Here is a 19,502-nt window from a genome sequence, read left to right as displayed (position 1 = left end):
TTTTACTTCTTTTTCTTGTCTGATTGCTGATCCTAGGACTTCTAGTACTAGAAGTATTCACCATCGTATGTTGAATAACAGTGGTGATATTGGACATCCCTGTCGTGTTCCTGATCTTAGGGGAAAGGTTCTAAGTTTTTCCTCATTGAGAATGATATTTGCTGTGGGCTTTTCATAAATGGCTTTAAGATATTGAGGAATGTCCCCTCTATCCCTACACTTTGAAGAGTTTTAATCAGGAATGGATGCTATATTTTGTCAAATTGCTTTCTCTGCATCCATTGAGAGGATTATATTGTTCTTGTATTTTCGCTTGTTGTTGTGATCTATCATGTCTATCGTGTCTATCATTGTTTAACAAGTGATGAACCACCCTTGGATCCCGGGGATAAATCACACTTGGTCATGGTAAATAATCTTAGTGTACTGTTGGATCATATTGGCTAGAATCTTTTTGAGAATTTTTCTCTCCATGTTCATCAAGGATATGGGTCTATAGTTCTCCTTTTGGTGGGGTCTTTATCTGGTTTTGAAATCAAGGTAATGGTGGCCTCATAAGACAAGTTTGGAAGTATTCAGTCCCTTTCTATCCTTCAAAACAGCTTTTGTAGAATAGGTATTATTTATTTTTTAAATGTTTGATAGAATTCCCCTGAGAAGCCATCTGGCCCTGGACTTTTTGTGTCTTGGGAGGTTTCTGACGACTGCTTCAATTTCCTCCCTGGTTATTGGCCTGTTCAAGTTTTCTATTTCTTCCTGTTCCAGTTTTGGTAATGTGTGGTTTTCCAGAAATGCATACATTTCTTCTAGAGTGCCTAACTTGTTGTCATATGGCTTCTCATAATAATGTTTCTTTTTTTTGTTTTGTGTTTCGATTTTTGTTTTTAAGATTTTATTTATTTATTCATGAGAGAGAGAGAGAGACAGGCAGAGACACAGGCAGAGGGAGAAGCAGGCTCCATGCAGGGAGCCCGATATGGGACTCTATCCCAGGTCTCCAGGATCACACCCTGGGCCAAAAGCAGGTGCTAAACCGCTGAGCCACTGAGCTGCCCTCATAATAACGCTTTTAAAATCATTTTTATTTCCTTGGTATTGGTTGTGATCTCTCTTTTTTCATTCATGATTTTTATATATTGGGTCTTTTTTCTTTTTAATAAGCCTGGCTAGGGGTTTATTTATCTTATCAATTCTTTCAAAGAACTAACTCCTGGTTTTGTTGATCTGTTCTACAGTTCTTCTGGTCTCTATTTCATTGAGTTCTGCTCGAATCTTTATTATCTCTCTTCTTCTTCTAGGTGTAGGTTTTACTTGCTGTTCTTTCTCCAATTCCTTTTGATGCCAGGTTAGTCTGTGGATTTGTGTTTTTTTCAATTATTTGAGGGAGGCTTGTATTGTGATATATTTCCCTCTTTGGACCACTTTTTGCTATATCCCAAAGATGTTGAATGGTTTTATCTTCATTTTCATTAGTTTCCATGAATCTTTTTAATTCTTCTCTAATTTTCTGGTTGATCCACTCATCGTTTAGTAGGATGCTCTTTAACCTCCATGTGTTTTAATTTCTTCCAAATTTCTTCTTGTGATTGAGTTCAAGTTACAAAGCATTGTGATCTGAAAATACGCAGGGAAAAACCCCAATCTTTCAGTATTGGTTGAGACCTGATTTGTGACCCACTATGTGGTCTATTCTGGAGAAAGTTCCATGTGCACTTTCTTTCCATGGAAGAAAGTTCCATTCTTCTTGAGAAGAATGTGTATTCAGCTGCGTTCAGACGGAAAGTACTTTATATATCTATGAAATCTATTTGGCCCAGTGTATCATTTAAAGCCCTTTTTTCTTTGGTTATGGTCTCCTTAGAAGATCTGTCATTTGCAGAAAGTGCCATGTTGAAGTCTCCTACTATTAGTGTATTACTAAGTATCTCTTTACTTTTGTTATTAATTGGTTGAAATACTTGGCAGCTCCCACATTAGGGGCATAAATATTCATGATTGTTAACTCTTCTTGTTGGATAAACCCTTTAAGTATGATATAGTTTCCCTCTTTATCTCTTACTACAGTCTTTGCTATAAACTCTAATATATCTGATATGAGAATTGCTACCCCAGCTTTCTTTTGAGGACCATTTGAATGCTAAATGGTTCTCCACCCCTTCATTTTCAGGCTGGAGGTGTCCTTCGGTCTAAAATGAGTCTCTTATAGATAGTAAATAAATGAGTCATGCTTTTTTATCTAGTCTGGTACCCAGCATCTTTTGATGGGATCATTTAGCCCATTCACGTTCAGAGTAACTATTGAAAGATATGAATTTAGTGTCATCCTATTACTCATTCAGTATCTATTTTTGTGGATTATTTCTTTGGGCATCCTCTTTCTTTTACAGAGTCCCCCTTAATATTTCTTGCAGAGCTGGTTGGGTGGTCACATACTCTTTCAGTTTCTGCCTATTGTGAAAGCTCTTTATCTCTCCTTCTATTCTGAATGACAGCCTTGCTGGATAGAATATTCTTGGCTGTATGCTCTTCTCATTTAGGACCCTGAATATATCCTACCAGCCCTTTCTGGCCTGCCAGGTCTCTGTGACGAGGTCTCCTGTTAATATGCTATTTCTCCCCATATAAGTTAAGAGTCTCTTGTCTCAAGCTGCTTCAAGAATTTTCTCTTAGAAATTTGCAAGTTTCACTATTAAATGTCGAGGTGTTGAATGGTTTTTATTGATGTTTTTGGGGGGTCCTCTCTATCTCTTGCATCTGAATGCCTTTTTCCTTCCCCAGATTAGGGAAGTTCTCAGCTATGATTTGATCATATATACTTTGTGGTCCTCAATCTCTCAGTCTCTTCTGGAATCCCAATTAGATGTATATTCTTCCTTCTCAAGCTATCATTTATTTCTCTAAGCTTTTCCTTGTGGGCTCTTAATTGTTTTTCTCTTTTTTTCCTCGGCTTCCTTCCTTTCCATCAACTTGTCTTCTGTGTCATTTACTCTTTCTTCCCTCTCATTAACCCCAGCAGTTAGAGCATCCAGTTTGGATTGCATCCGATTTAATCTATTTTTAATCTTGGCCTGATTTGATCTCAATTCTGCAGTAACAAAGTCACTAGAGTCCTTTATGCTTTTTTCTAGATCCACCAGTAGCTTTATGGTGGTACTTCTGAATTGAATTTCTGACATCATATTGAAATCCCCATTCTGTAATTCTGTGGCAGAGAGTACTGTTTCCAGTTTTGTTGTTGTTGTTGTTGTTGTGAATTCTTCCTTCTAGTCTTTTTGTCCAGTGCAGAGTGGCTGTATGAGTGAGCTTAGTCAAAAATATCAACCACAACCTAAGTAAATATACCTTAGATGATTCTGAAGAAGTCAGAGACCAGAAAATAAAAGAAAAAGAACAGAACAAAAATTTTAAAAAGGACGACTAAAGTGAAAAACAAAGTTTAAAACAAAGTAGTAATAATAAAAAGACAAAAACCAAAGACAAAGAACAAGAAAAAAGAAAAGAGGAGGGGGGGGGATGGTGGTGTTAAGAAAGTGGTCATGGAGAGAGAAATTAGTCTACCTGATGGGTTCTAGAGAGTAATCCTCTTGGTTCTGAGTGTATTTTGTTCTGTATGTTAGAATATGCTCAATCCCAAATTTATATAAACCAGTAGTACTTATAGAAAGCCCCAACATTGATCACAAAAACATAAATAAGATAAAAGAGGGAGGCAGAATGGGAAGGAAGAGAGAACATAATTTCACAGAATGAACCAACACTGTGTTCCACTTGGTTCTGGGTATATGTTGGTCATGTTTTAGAATGTAGTAATTTCCACCATTGTAAAACAAAACGAGGCAGAAACAAACAAACAAACAAACAAACAAAATCATATCTCATATATCTACCAAAATTAAATTGAATGTGTTGAAGGGAATCCAGAAATGAAAATCTAAGGCATATAATCGTGGAAATACGAAATTCAAAAAGGAAAAGAAACTTAAAAATAAAGAGCTGGTAAAATATTGTAGTTAAGGTGGGAAAAGAGAAACAATATGGGAAATTTTTAGTCTGATATAAAAATGAGATGTAATGGAAAGAAAAAAAGGACCCTCTAGTCCTATCCCACTGAGATACATGCAGTCAATATCACATGTTAGAAAGAATTAATTGGTATGCTCCTTTGAAATAAAATTAAAATTAAATAAATATATAATGTGGGTAAAATTATTCATAGTACCTGAGGCCAGTTTGCTGTTTAGGATGTTTCTCATAAACAGACAAACATATTCAACTATCCAACAAGTGAGTATATTTCTTACCTATTTCACTAGGAAATTTTAAACCACGCCACTCAATTGTGTTAAATCTTTAGCAAGATTAAACTTGATCTCATATCTGGTTCTTCAGAAAATAATTAAAATGACATGAACTATTCCAAAGTAATAAATAACCATGCTGTGAGCAGCTGGGGTAACTAAATAGAGAGAGGGGAAGAGAGGAAAGAATATGTAAAAGGAATTCAGGGAAGAAGTAGGAATAGTAGATGCAATTGACATAGACTTTATCCTGGAGAATAAAACAACCTGGATGTGTGTGTGTGTGTGTGTGTGTGTCTTTGATTTTTTTTTAAGATTGATTAAAGACACAGGAATAATTGCTATTAGACATAGCACATAATTATACTGCAATATTTGTTATTAATATTGGACAAATTCACGTGACAATAAAACTATTTTAAATGAGTTGAATGATCATTTTATAAGTAAAACAGATTCACTTCATTTTGGTAAGACAATACAAAGATTGTCAATATAGTAGCCTCTCCTTTGATATATATTCCATACTAGTTTTTTTTTTCCTATAAATGCATACCTATGATAAAATTTAATTTATAAATTAGGTACATTAAGAGATTAATAATAATAACTAGTAATATGATAGAATGGCTTTAATAATATACTGTAATAATAGTTATTTAAATGTGGTTTATCAAAATATCTTACTGTACTATATTCATCCTTCTTCTTGTGATGATGTATGAGGATAAAATGCCTATGTGAGGAGATGAAGTGAGGCAAAGGATGTAGGCACTGTGATGTAGCATTAGACTACTACTGATCTTCTGATGATACATCCAGAGGAGGATCATCTAATTCCAGGCCACCATTAACCATGGGTACCTGTATCTGCAGGAATTGAAACCACAGATAAGAGGAGACTGCTGTAGTAAGAGTTATATGTTGAATAGAATTTGTACAGTACATTTGAGTGTAAATCTTGCTTTAAAATTTTTTTGCATACTTGTGAGGAATTACATTTCAATGAGACAGTACACACTGCAAGTCATGAGAAACATCAGTTTCTTATTGCTAACATGCTAGAATGGAAACTAAGTAGAAAGTATTGAGTGGTAATAATAGAACCAAAGGATAAAAAAGTGAGAAAACATTCATGTATCTAGCCTGGCACAATTACATTTAATGATTGAATGAATATCCTTATTAAAGAAGATTCTTACCTTAAAATAACTTATTTTTTCAAATTTCCTATCATGAAATGTTTCTGTGCCTAGAGACACTCATGTCACATTTTCTTCTTCCTCTTGATAAAAATAAGAATTCTCATAGTCTAGTTCATATGTTAGAGGGCTACTAGAAAGCTAATGTATTCTTTAATGTCTAGAATGAGATATTTGAATCTCATAACTCTTCATTCATTGAGGGGTACAAATTAGTTCTCAATAATTATTGGCTTGAATTCTAATTTTATTCATTCAATAATTGTTAATGGGTACCTATTATGTAGCAACTCCCATACAAGGTTTTAATATGGAAACTAAACTAAAAAAATGTTTGAAAAGACAGCAGTTAAATGTATTGAATTATAAAAATATGAATAAGACACACTTTCCATTTCCAGTTCCTGTAACCTGGGAGAAGAAATTAATACTCAAAAAGATACTTGTGATTTTTTGTAACATTGGAGGAGATTATGGAAACCTGTGATGCTGGGTGACCTCTGAGCTGGACCCAGTCAGAGGCTCCTCACCCACTCCCCTGTCCCAAGCTTGCTCTGCAATAGAAGCTGCCCCAGGATGCAGCTTTGAGATAATAATGCATTGCTGAGAACGTTTGAGGTATATGTGAGTGAACCCATTCAAAGTCTCCGTAAAACTTAAAATTCCAGCAGGTAGGTGCAGAGATCTACTCTTCTTGCAGACACAAAGACAAACCTCCTATGTTCAGTGCTCTTGCTTATTAAACCTGCCACCTACAATCCAGAGTGGTGTCCTTTTTTCTTCAGTCTCTCCCTGCCCTTTGTGTCTGGGAGCCAGTTTCAGTTTTTACCCAGAAAGCCCCCAAGGTCTCAAGCCAATAAACCAGTTATTCTGATAGGAATAACAATTATACTTCTGCTAATTATACTTTATTTTTTAAAATATTTTATTTATTTATTCATGAGAGACAGAGAGAGAGGCAGAGACATAGGCAGAAGGAGAAGCAGGAACTTCTTGTGGGGAGTCCAATGTGGGACTTGATTCCAGAACCCCAGGATCATGCCCTGAGCTGAGGGCAGATGCTCAACCACTGAGCCAACCAGGCATCTCTGCTAATTATACTTTAATCTCTATTGTTGGCTCCAGTTTAAGATGATGACAAAGAAGATCTTGACCTCATGTGTCCTCCAGACACATAGAATCTACAGCTATCTATGGAAAAATTTTCTTTGAAAAACAACAACAACAAACTAAAAACTGTCAGAGTGACCCTTTTACATCAATCAAATGAGGAGACCACAGTAGACCAAAAGAGAGGGGCTGGGACACAATCTCACCATAAACATCACTCCAGCACAGCAACCCACAAATGAAGGAGAAGTCAAAACCAGGGCTTATTTCCCTGAAGACCGAAGGCTTTGAACCAGACATTGAGCATCATCAACTTTTAAAATCTGCACCTGAGAGAAGCTTACAAAACATCTGAGTTTAAAAAACCATGGGGCTGTGCCACAAGACCTACAAGACTGTGGCAAATTGAGAACCAGCTTATAAGGACTAGTGTGCAGACTCTCATCCACCTTAGCACCCAGGGCAGAAGCCACTTTTTGAGAAGTGCCTGACTTTATCTGAAAGAGACTCCCCACTTGCTAATTTTAAAGCAGTGGCCTGGGATATTCTTCAGGATAAAGCCTGGTGGGTGCCATCTTCCTGCTATTGCTCCACATTGCTAAAGCTGATGAGTTCATTTTTCTTTTCTCCTTTTCCTCTTTCTTGTTTTTTTTCTTTTTTTTCTTTTTCATAGGGTGCCATATTTGCACTCCCTGCTGCTGTGTTCCAGAGCTCCAGTGTCTCTTGGGGTGTGGGTCAGAAGGAAATTCTGCATATGTCTGGTGTCCTGGTTTTTATATCTGATGACCCTGTTTTTGTCCCTGTCCCCAGGGGACATCCCTTGATTGATTGGCTCTAGTGGTCAGGGGGCCTTGCGTTCCTGGGTTCATGGGACTAGAACAATAGGACAGATGGTTCTTGACAGGCTGCCACCCTCATGTCACCATACAGACAATAGATTGAACAAATCTCCCAACTTTTCTGAGAAAGAGGCTTATTTGTGTGTCCTAGAGTTCTGGCCAAAAGGGCAGGATTCAAGTTTTGCACACATCTAGAAGCTACAGAAGGGGTCTCAAATAATACAGGCCAAGGGCCTCCAACTTTGTGCCCTCCCCCTATCTCACTATAACTCACCAGTATCTCCCAAAGGAAATTTATACACTCCTCTGGAGTCCCAATCTTTGTGACTGCTGTCAAGGGGGCACTACCAGATAGCCTGGCTCTTGTAACCCACAGGGCTTAATCCTGTTGTCCTACTGAACTCTACATACTTACATGTTTTAAAAGCTGCTGTCTGAAAGCCTGGCTTCTAATCTGCCTGAATTTAGGTGCTGACTGAGATCCTCCCCTGTCGGACCGACTGGTCTTGGCACACCCTCCACCTACTGAGAGTCACTAAAAATAATATAAAGCCTCTTGGCTATTCCTCAAGCCTTGAGAAATAACCAAGAACTAGGGCAGGATTGAAAAACAAGATTCATCTCCTACAGGTGACCACTCCTTCAAGAGTAGGGGAGGTGGTTACTTCATCTAATGCAGAGAAACCAAGAAAGGCAAGCAAAATGGAGAAACAGAGGAATATGTTCCAAATGGAAAAAAAATAAAATAAAATAAAAGATCTCAAGGGGAAATAATTCTAATGAAACAGAGATAAATAATTTATCTGATTAAAATTTCAAAACTAATCTATATTCTTAGATGAGAAAGAGGCTAAGGCAAATTAAAATGAAGAGCCACTCTCTTCTGTAGTCCTGAAATTTTTATTACTAAAAATTAAACGTTTGTTTTCAAAACTTGTTTTTTTCCTATTGTGATCTTAACTAGTTCACATATCAAATATCACCATATTTGGTTCCTAAATGCACATGCAGAGTCAAACTTTGTCACAGTATATTTTACGCAATATCTGGAAGTATTTGAAGGTTAAGAGAGCTCAACAATTAAATCTCAAAGACCTTTAAATAACAACAGATATCTAAGAATTTAAACTTTTATCCCATGAACTGTTTGTTCACTTGTCCATACATCTCCAATTGGCTTTTGTAAAGCATGTAATTAATTAGGTCAAAGGAACTTGAAGAGTTTCCTTATTCATTTTGAACATAAATTACAAAAAAGATCTGGAAAGGCACTGATTTACATTATCACCATAGTAACTACAGTTGATATTTTTATATTTAGGTTTGTTATTGTATTGCCTACAACAAATTTAAAACTAAAATATTTTTAATAGAAAAACAGATAAAATATGCATATGCAAAACCACAAGTTAGTCACTGGTATGAAGCTTTTGGAATAGATCTAGAAAAAGGATGTTTTATATGATCTTTTCACCTAGCAAAAAATAGCCAGAAATATGGATTTTAAATTAATAATTCTTAAAAATGGTACAAATTGCTGTTCCTGAACAGGAGAAATATGTGGTTGACCTGAAATCTAGATCAGCATTATTCTACTCGGTTTGGCCCTTTTCCACTCCATTTTAGTGAGCAATGGGTCAAAAATGAAGAGAATTCCTCTAATGAGGTGATGTTAAGAATGTTCATTCTTAGTTTCTGTGTGCTTGCTCTCCTATGTCAAGGAGGTATCCTTCCATTCCTAATTGGCTAAAAGATGTTTTAAAGTAGAAAAAGGTGTTGAAGTTAATCAAATGTTTTTCAATATATGTCAAGATAATCTTTTGATTCTAATCTATTAATGTAAAATAATAAATTAATTTTTCTAAACTTTAATTTTAAATATTAAATTAGTTGACTCAACAAATTGAGTCATGGGGTATTTTTAAAAACATGCTGCTGCTATTTTTATTCATGTTTTATTTCTCTTATAAATGTAATATGACTCTGGCTTTCTTTTTTCTGCTGCCTTGTTAGATTTGGGGTGTGGTTATGCTAATTTAGTAGATGAGTACAAGGACTTTCTCTCTTTTCTATGCTATTCACCAATTTAAATGGCACAAGAATTACCCGTTCCTCACAAATTGATAAATTTTACCTGGAAAACTACCAGGTAACAATTTTTCCCCACTCCATGTAGAAGAGAGAGATTCTTCTTGTGACTACCAACTTTGCTTTCAACGGGCTCTTTAAACTAGTTTGTGGGAATTAATATCCTTCTCATTCATCATTTTTCCTTTTAGCAAATTAGATCTACATCAACCATCTTAGTATCTATTACTTCACAAAGTGGCCAACTGGAATGACCAAAATCCTTTTGTGTTGTAAATCAGTTCCCAAGAACCTTGATTGTATAAACAACTAATTGAAATAAACACATTGATGACTGGTTACATTTTTAATTTAAAAAACAAACTACACTGCCTTCACACGAAAAAGTAACTGCAAAGTGAGATTTGAGGATTTATAAGAAGCTTTAGGTGAAATGTAAAAGTATAAAGAAAGTGGTCAGGAAATGACCAGACATATAGCTCTAGGGGAAGATAGTCTTTCTTTCTACTATATAAAGGTTGTTGAAGAGTTCTCAGTTTTATTTTTACAGCACATTACCAATATTTTCTACCTTGCTCCTCTTGCCAAATTTGAATTGTTTCTCTTTTTCTCTCATTGTAAAGTGAAAAATGGAATGAATATGGTGGTGGTGGTGACGGGGGTGTAATGAAAGTCAAAGCAGAGGAAAAGGCAACATAGCCACCCAAACTCTCAAAGGAAAAATTGCAACAAACAAGTTAAAACAGATAAGGAAGGTTGTTCAGGTCCATTGCAATAGGAAAGGGAGATTGAATGCAACTCTTATTAAAATGAAAGATGGGAAAACTTGTAAGCACTGGAAACAAAGGAGGTTGGTAACTGTGATTAGGCCATCTGTGTTTGCTAAATGGTGCTTACAGAAGTTAGGCTTCCATCCTCCCATAGACTGGTAAATAGAGGAGGCACTATCTTTCTTGATGATTACAGTTCAAAGGGATGATCTTCAGGTCCTGGAGAAAGGCAATTATGGGGTTGAGAAACTGGCAATAAGCTGAGAAAGGACTGATATCTCAAAAGAGGAGAGAAAGAACTTACAATTGTAAGTTCTTTAAAATTAATGCTTTAAGAAAAAGGAGATCAGGAGTCCAGTGTCAGGAAGAAAAATGTCTAAATTTTAGTGAAGCTGAGGGAAATATTAAGGCTGTCTTGGTCAAAACCACTTTATAGTTTCTATGACCTATTCACTAATTGCTGCCGACCAGGGCGCCTGAGTGACTCAGCTGATAAAATGTCTGACTCTTGATTTTGGCTCAGGTAATGATCTCAGGGCCATGAAATGAAGCCCCATGTTGGCCTTCATGCTGAGTAGTGAGTCTGCTTAAGATTCTTTCTCTCCCTCAGTCCCACCCCCCTAATCATGCACACTCTTGCTCTCTCTCAAAAATAAAATAATAAATAAAAATAAATACTGCTGGCCTTCTTTGACAGAAGTAGGATTTGAGGGATATTTGCTTGTTTTATTTAATTTATTTCCTCATTTCCAGGAGGCACTTTCAAATAAGGCAACATTTAGCAGACCTATAAAGATCTGTAATTTTCACAAGCTCTTAATTCTGAATACATTCAAAGCTGCAGATTTAATTGTGTTAAATGACATTAGCTTAATATCTGCTTTGGAAATTGAATTTATTCTTCTTTTCTCAACTAAAAATTTTTTAATCACTGCATTCCTACATTATATTCTTTAGTTCACCCTTTTACAATAAATTAGAAGTAAAATATTCAAGTAGTAGAGCAGGAATATGGTGATGGAGTAGGAGGACCCTAGTCTCAGCTCATCTGAGGAACACAAATAAATATCAAATCATCCTAAATACCCTGGAAATCAACCTGAAGACTGACAGGTCTAAAGGGAAAGGAAGAGGCCACATCAAAGAAGGTAAGAAGTGCAGAGACATCGCTTCTGAGCGAGACAAATTGCAGCTGCTGGGGGGAGGGGGGATGAAGCTGCAGTTGCAGAAAAGGCTGAGAGAGGGGAATACACAGAAGAATACCTAAGGAGAATGTTTTCCTGGAGCCACTGGCTTGGAAAAAGAAAGGGGTTGAATTTCATGAGCTCTTGAAACCAGAAGGGCTTAAAGCCTTGAGTTTTAAAGATCAGTAGGTAGAACTGGGTGACTCAGTGGTTGAGTGCCTGCTTTCAACTCAGGGCTTGATCCCAGGGTCCCGGGATCGAGTCCCACACTGGGGTCCCTTCGTGGAGTCTGCTCCTCCTCTGCCTGTGTCTCTGTCTCTGTTTCTCTCTCTCTGTGTCTCTCATGAATAAATAAAATCTTAAAAAAAAAAAAGATGAGTAGGCTTGGCTAGGATAGAACCCACAGGGTACTGCATTGCTTCTGGAAAGAAGTCAGGCAACCCTAGGGCAGACAGAATGGAAACAGTGATCCAAAGAGCCCCTAAGGCACACTGTGGGGAGATTATTTGCTCTTCTCAGAGTGTGTTTCTGAGAGGTAGTATTCATAGAGACACCTTTCTGGGAACAAAGCACTGACCTATGCCATTCCCTCCCCTACCCCTCAGCATAAACACAGAACCACCTGTAGGAAGCAGCACTGTGCCTACACTGGCTTTCTAACTTGCTTACACCAAGCCCCACCACCTGTGGCTGGTGGAAATGTCCTTCTCAGTTACACATGCCTCAGTCCCAGCATGGCAGGCCCCTCCCACAGAAGACTAGTACACACCCCAGCCTAGCGCATGTCTCCAGACCAGATTGCTTTACAGCACCTTACTTCTGGTGGAGGTGGTAACAGATCTCATTTCACAAGATCAGAGCACACTTAGCTAAAACTTGTCATATTCAGGCCAGGGACCATACACTGCACACAACAGTGAGCCTCTGCAGATGAGTGGCCTAAAAGACAGAATAGCCAAAACACAAGAGCAGAGCACATCTATCACACACTGGAGATTCTGCCTGAAGCACCAGGCTCTGTGCACTGCATCATAGCTTCTTCATAAGGCCATAGCTTTCAGGAGCAGGAAACATAACTGGTTTTCTAACCCAGAGAAGAAGGCAGAAACTCAGATAAAATGCCAAGGTGGGGGAATTTATCACTAATGAAAGAACAAGATAAGGCCACAACCAGAGATCTAAGCAAAACAGATTTATTTTTATTATTTATTATTATTTTATTTTACTTATGTAAAATGCCTGATGGAGAACTTAAAGCAAAAATCATAAGGATACTCATTGGGTTTGAGAAAGGAAGATATCAATGAAATCCTTACCATAGAGATAAAACAGTTAAAAAGAATCAGAGATGAAGAGTGCAATAAATGAGACTAGAAACACTCTTGATGCAATGAACAGTAGGCTAGAGGCAGAGGAATAAATTAATGACCTAGAAGACAAAGTAATGGAAAACAATGAAGCTGAATGAAAGAGAGAAAGAAGAATTATGCAACATGAGAACAGACTTAGGTAACTCTGTGGCTCCATCAAACATAATAACATTCATATCAAAGGAGTCCCTGAAAAAGAAGAGAAAGAAAATTTATTTCAAGAAACAATAGCAGAAAATGTTCCTAACCTGGGGAAGGAAACAGACAGCCAGGTCAATGAGACACAGAGAACTCCCATCAAAATCAACAAAAGCAGACCAACACAAAGACATATTGTGATTAAATTTGCAAAATGCAGGGGGAAATAAAAAACCTTAAAAGTAACAAGACAAAAGAAGTCCTTAACTTACAAGGGAAAACCGAGAAGGCCAGCTAGAGATTTCTTAACAGAAATTTGGAAAGCCAGAAGACTGGCATGATATATTCACAGTGCTGAATGGGAAAAATCTGCAGCCAAAAATATTCTTTCCAGCAAAGTTATTCAGAATAGAAGGAGAGCTAAAGAGTTTCCAAGACAAACAAAAACTAAAGGAGCTCATGACTACTAAGCCAGCCATTCGAGAAATATTAAAGGGGACAAAAGGGGACAGTTTGAGTGGAAAGGAGACACCAAAAGTGGCAGTATAAAGGCAGGAAACACAAAAGTGGTAAAAACGAATATTTCTGTAAAAATTAACTGAGGAACTCACAAAAAAGAATATGAAGTATAATAACATATACCTAAAGCATGGGGAGGAGAGGAGAAAATAATATATTCAAACTTGAATGATCATCAATTTAATATAGACTACTATTTGCAGAAAATGTAATATACAAATGTGATGGTAACCATATATCAAAAACCACAAATAAAACTTCAAAGAATAGTGACAAATAAATCCAAATATATCACTAAAGAACATCAGCAAAACATGAAATAGAGAAAGACAAGAAAGGATCAGAAAAAAATCTCCAGAAACAACCACAAACAAGTAAAAAAAATGGCAATAAATACATATATATCAATATTTACTTTGAATGTAAGTGGACTAAAAGGTCCAATAAAAAGACAAAGGGTTTCAGAATGGATAAAAAAATAAGATACTTCTATATGCTTCCTATAAGAGATTCATTTTATTTTATTTTTATTTTTTTTAAAGATTTTATTTATTTATTCATGAGAGACACAGACTGAGAGAGAGGCAGAGGCGCAGGCAGAGGGAGAAGCAGGCTCCATGCAGGGAACCCAATGAGGGACTCGATCCCAGGACTCCAGGATCATGCCCTGGGCCGAAGGCAGGTGCTAAACTGCTGAGCCACCCAGGGATCCCAAGAGATTCATTTTAGACCTAAAAACACCTACAGGTTAAAAGTGAGGAGTTGGAGAAACATTAATCATGCAAATGGATGTCAAAAGAAAGCCAGAGAGCAATACTTATAGTGAATAAGCTAGGCTTTAAAACAAGTCTCATGGGATCCCTGGGTGGCGCAGCGGTTTGGCGCCTGCCTTTGGCCCAGGGCGTGATCCTGAAGACCCGGGATCGAATCCCACGTCGGGCTCCCGGTGCATGGAGCCTGCTTCTCCCTTTGCCTGTGTCTCTGCCTCTCTCTCTCTCTCTCTGTGTGACTATTATAAATAAATAAAAATTAAAAAAATAAAATCTTTAAAAAAAAATAAAAATAAATAAAACAAGTCTCATAAGAGACAAAGAAGGGCACTATATGATAACAAAGGAGACAATTTAATAAGATCTAACAATTATAAATATTTATGCACCAACATGGGATTCCCAAATATGTAAAACAATAATAAATAAAGTAACTAATTGATAGTAATACAATAATAATAGGGACTTTAACACCACTCACATCAGTAGATCATTTAAGCCGAACATAAACAAGGAAACAGTGGCTTTGAATGCTACATGGGACCAGATGGACATAACAGAAACATTCAGGACATTGCATCCTAAAACAGCAGAATACACATTCTTTTCAAATGCACTTGGAACATTCTCCAGAATAGATCACACATTAAGTCAAAAGCAGGCCTCAACAAATACAAAAATATTGAAGTCATACCATGCACCTTTTCTGACCACAAAACTATGAAACTAGAAGTCAACCACAAGAAAAAACTTGGAAAGACCACAAATATATGGAGGTTAAAGAACATGCTACAAGAACATGTCAGCCAAGAAACCTAAGATAAATTTAAAAAATACATGGAAACAAATGAAAAAAAAAATGCATGGAAACAAATGAAAAAGAAAATACCATGGTCCAAAACCCTTAGGACCAGCAAAAAGTGGTCCCAAGAGGGAAGTATACAGCAATACCATCCTACCTCAAGAAGGAAGAAAAAATCTCAAATACACAACCTATCCTTTCACATACATGAGCTAGAAAAGAACAAGCAAACCAGCAGAAATAAGGAAATAATAAAGATTAGAGCAGAAATAAATGATATAGAAACTAAAAAAAAAAAACAAAAAAAGAAAAGAAAGAAAGAACAGATCAATGAAACTAGGAGCTGGTTCTTTGAAAAAATTAATAGAATTAAAGATGACACAAAGAAGTGTAAAGACATTCTATGTTCATGGATTTGAAGAACAAATATTGTTAAAATGTCTATACAACCCAAAGCAATCTACACATTTAATGCATTCCTTATCAAAATGCCACATTTTTCACAGAGCTAGAAAAGCAATCCTAAAATCTGTATGGAACCTAAAATTTGTATGGAACCCCAAAAAACCAAAACAATCTTGAAAAAAAAGAGCAAAGCTGGAGGCATCACAATTCCAGGCTTCAGGTTATATTACAAAACCATAATAATCAAAACAGTATGGTACTGGCACAAAAACAGACACATAGAACGACGGAACAGAATAGAAAACTCAGAAAAGAACCCACAAACTATATGGTCAATTCATCTTTGACAAAGCAGGGAAGAATATCCACTAGGGAAAAGGCAGTCTCTTTAACAAATGGTGTTGGGGAAACTAGATCACTTTATTACACCGTACACAAAAATAAATTCAAAATGGATCAAAGACCTATATGTAAGATCCAAAAACATAAAAATCCTTAGAAAAAAACACAGGCAGTAACATCTTTAACATTGGCTATAGCAACTTTTTTCTAGATTTGTGTCCAGAGGCAAGGGAAACAAAAGCAAAACATTGGGACTACATCAAAATAAAAGGCTTTTGCACAGTGAGGGTAATAATCAACACAAATAAAAGGCAACCATGGAATGGGAGTAGATACTTGCAAGTGACATATCTGATAAAAGATTAGTATCAAAATGTATAAGGAACCCCTAAAACTCAACATCCAAAAAACAAATAATCCAATTAAAAAATAGGCAAAAGTCATGCATAGACATTTTTTCAAAGAAGACAGAGATATGGCCAATAGGCACATAAAAATGCTTAACATCACTTATGATCAGGGAAATGAAAATCAAAACCACGAGATACTATTTCACATCTGTCAGAATGGCTAAAATCAACAATACAAGAAACAGCAGGTGTTAGTGAGGATGTAGAAAAAGGGGAGCTCTTTTGGACTGTTGGTGGAATTGCAAACTGATGCAGCCACTGTGGAAAACAGTATGGAGTTCCCTCAAGAAGTTAAAAATAGTATTTTCTTGTGTTCCGGCAATATTGTATTATCTACAATAGCCAAATTATGGAAACATCCAAGTGTTCACTGATTGTTGAATAGGTGAAGAAGATGTGCTAATATATATGTTATGCATACTAATATATATAATATTAATATATGTTAATACTACTAAGCCATATAAATAATGAAATCTTGCCATTTGCAAGAACATGGATGGAGCTAGAGAGTATAATGCTAAGTAAGCAAACTAAATCAGTCAGAGAAAGACAAATACCATTTCACTCATATGTGGAATTTAAGAAACAAAACAAATGAGTGGCAAACCAAGAAACAGACTTTTAATGGTAGAGGACAAACTGATGGTTACCAGAAGGGAGATGGGTGAAACAGGTGATGGGGATTAAGGACTGTACTTGTACAGAAGTATGGAATCACTATATTGTACACCTGATACTAATATTATACTGTATGTTAACTAACTGGAATTTAAATAAAAACTTTAAATAAAAAAGAAATAAAAGATATAACTAATAAAAAAGTATTCAAGTAGTAAAAGAAAATATTTTGTTCCTGGAAATAGTAACTTAATGAACAGAAGTTTGGATGCCTGGGTGGCTCAGTGGTTGAGCTTCTGCCTTCAGCTCAGGACAGGATCCTGTGTCCTGGAATCTAGTCCTGCATCAGGCTCCCCAGAGGGAGCCTGCTTTTTCCTTTGCCAGTGTCTCAGCCTCTCTCTGTGTGTCTCTCATGAATAAATAAATAAATAAAATCTTTTTCAAAAAAATGAACAGAAGGTTTTTTGTTTTTTTTTTTTAAATACCACCTTATAGATGGTTTTCTCAAAGAGTCCACTGAGAAGAGAATAAGTAAGAAGCTGTGAATGTTGGGATTTTAGATACTGAGATTCAATTATGGGGAAAAATTCTAGAAACTTTTTGACTTGTAGTAGCATATAATAAGAAAAATTTAACCAGATGTAGAAACTATAATCAATTGAAAGAACTATGAAAGAAATTGCCTTTTTAAAACTGTTTACTGATATGCTGTTTGCAAAAGTTTTTATTTGATGTTGTCAAGTAAAAGGTTAACAGGAAGGAAAGAAAATGGAAAGGGAAGCAACTTGCTGGCAACTCCTGAAATCTGTCACATTTGTTTCTGTTTCTTTTACATCCCACATGTTTTTGTCCCAGGCATCTCCCATTACTCTAAAATGAAAAAGAAAAGATATACAGAATCCAATGAAACTCATGCGGATAACAAGACTCTAATGTTGTTAAATTTGAAGTTTTTCACCTCACACTGGTGTGGATGCAGTTGACATTTCATTAATACAGTGCAGGATTTCGTTGGCAAAACTGTGTAAGTGGAATGTCGATGTGGTTACATTTTTTGACTGAAATGAACAACAATTTAGGAGAAAAGCTGTGGTAAATGCCATATCCTTAGATCATCCTGTATAAACTTTGGCCTACATGTTCTGTTTTTGCCAGTGTTTAATTATAATGATATTACACAAGGTGGTTGAAGGGAATCTTTTCGTGGTGGCTTTGACAGTCCCTCAGCCAGCAGAGCATTATGTGGTGGTTGAACTTTAGCAAAATTAATCGCTCAATATGATTAGCATTGGATCTCTTGGGATACAGGCAAGGTCTTTATTTCATAATTCAAGGTGGATGTTAATAAGGAATGTTATTTTTGTACTGTTTATGATAATTATGACTCTAGATACATACAAGAAAAGTTCTGTTATATGGGAAACAAAGACAATACATTAGGATCCTTCTGTTCTGTATTAATCTATTTTAAAAACAATGTATCTTTCCTAAGCATGACAAAATGTCTACATAAGAATCATATCAAGTCAACCTATGGTTATAAATGCTCATAAATAATTCCATAGATCACTCAAAAACTCTTTTCAAAAGTCATTGTTATATTATTTAGCAGGATGAATTCTTTGCCTAAGGTTATATTTAAACATGAGATGTTATGCCCTGGTATTTATCAATCGATTCCAGTGAGGCTAGGGAGATGGCAAGTCTGAGTTTAAACACTGTTAAAGGATAATCTAAATATGGCCAATAAAGACATGATTGTTCTTCTACATCATAAGTATTGAGAAAAACAATGTGATAAAGTGGGAGGAGATTTTTCTTATATGGATTTCTCAAGTTTTTATAGAGAAAACAATACAGTCTGTGACAGCACATGTTTGATATCATACACTCCAATCCTGGGATGGTAAATCTGTGAGGACTTTTGGAGATCATCCAGTCTAAATCTTAAATTAAGAATAAAAAAAATTGGGGGCACCTAGGTGGCTCAGTTGGTTAAGCATCTGACTCTTGATTTCAGCTTGGGCCATGATCTCAGGGTCCTCAGCTTGAGCCCTATGTTGGGCTCACTGCTCAGCAGGGAGTCTGCTTCTTCCTCTGTTTCTACCCCTTCCCTGCTTGTGCTCTTTCTCACATTCTCTCTCTGTCTCTCAAATAAATAAATAAAATCTTTAAAAAAATAAAATAAAAATACTTTTGACATTAATTATCACTACAGATGAGAGTTGGCATATTTAATGTGAGAAGATTAGAACTCAAATCTCCAGGCTCTAATTGCAATCTACTTTCCATTATACCATACTATCTGTTTCAATTTAGATTCAAAACACATATTTATTTGGATGAAATAATGGATACCTAGACAGAACTGAAGACATTCGTCCGTTTTGTCATCATCCCTTTGACATTCCCAGATGAGATTAGGCCAACACATAATGAGTGCTCTATAAATGCCCTTGATGATGTCATTATCACAACTTACTTGTCAATGAGCTTCCCCTGTAAGACTAGGGAAGTTTCTAAACTAGTCATAAGGGGTCAGTAAACCTCAGCATCTCCAAAAAGTAGGGATTGGAATTATATGCTATGGGTTTCTGCCTTGGTTCTCTATCTAGCACTATATGTTTTGCAAGC

This window comes from Canis aureus, chromosome 19 (assembly GCF_053574225.1).
Source record: "Canis aureus isolate CA01 chromosome 19, VMU_Caureus_v.1.0, whole genome shotgun sequence".
Taxonomy (NCBI): domain Eukaryota; kingdom Metazoa; phylum Chordata; class Mammalia; order Carnivora; family Canidae; genus Canis; species Canis aureus.
Note: the sequence above shows the minus strand (reverse complement) of the source record.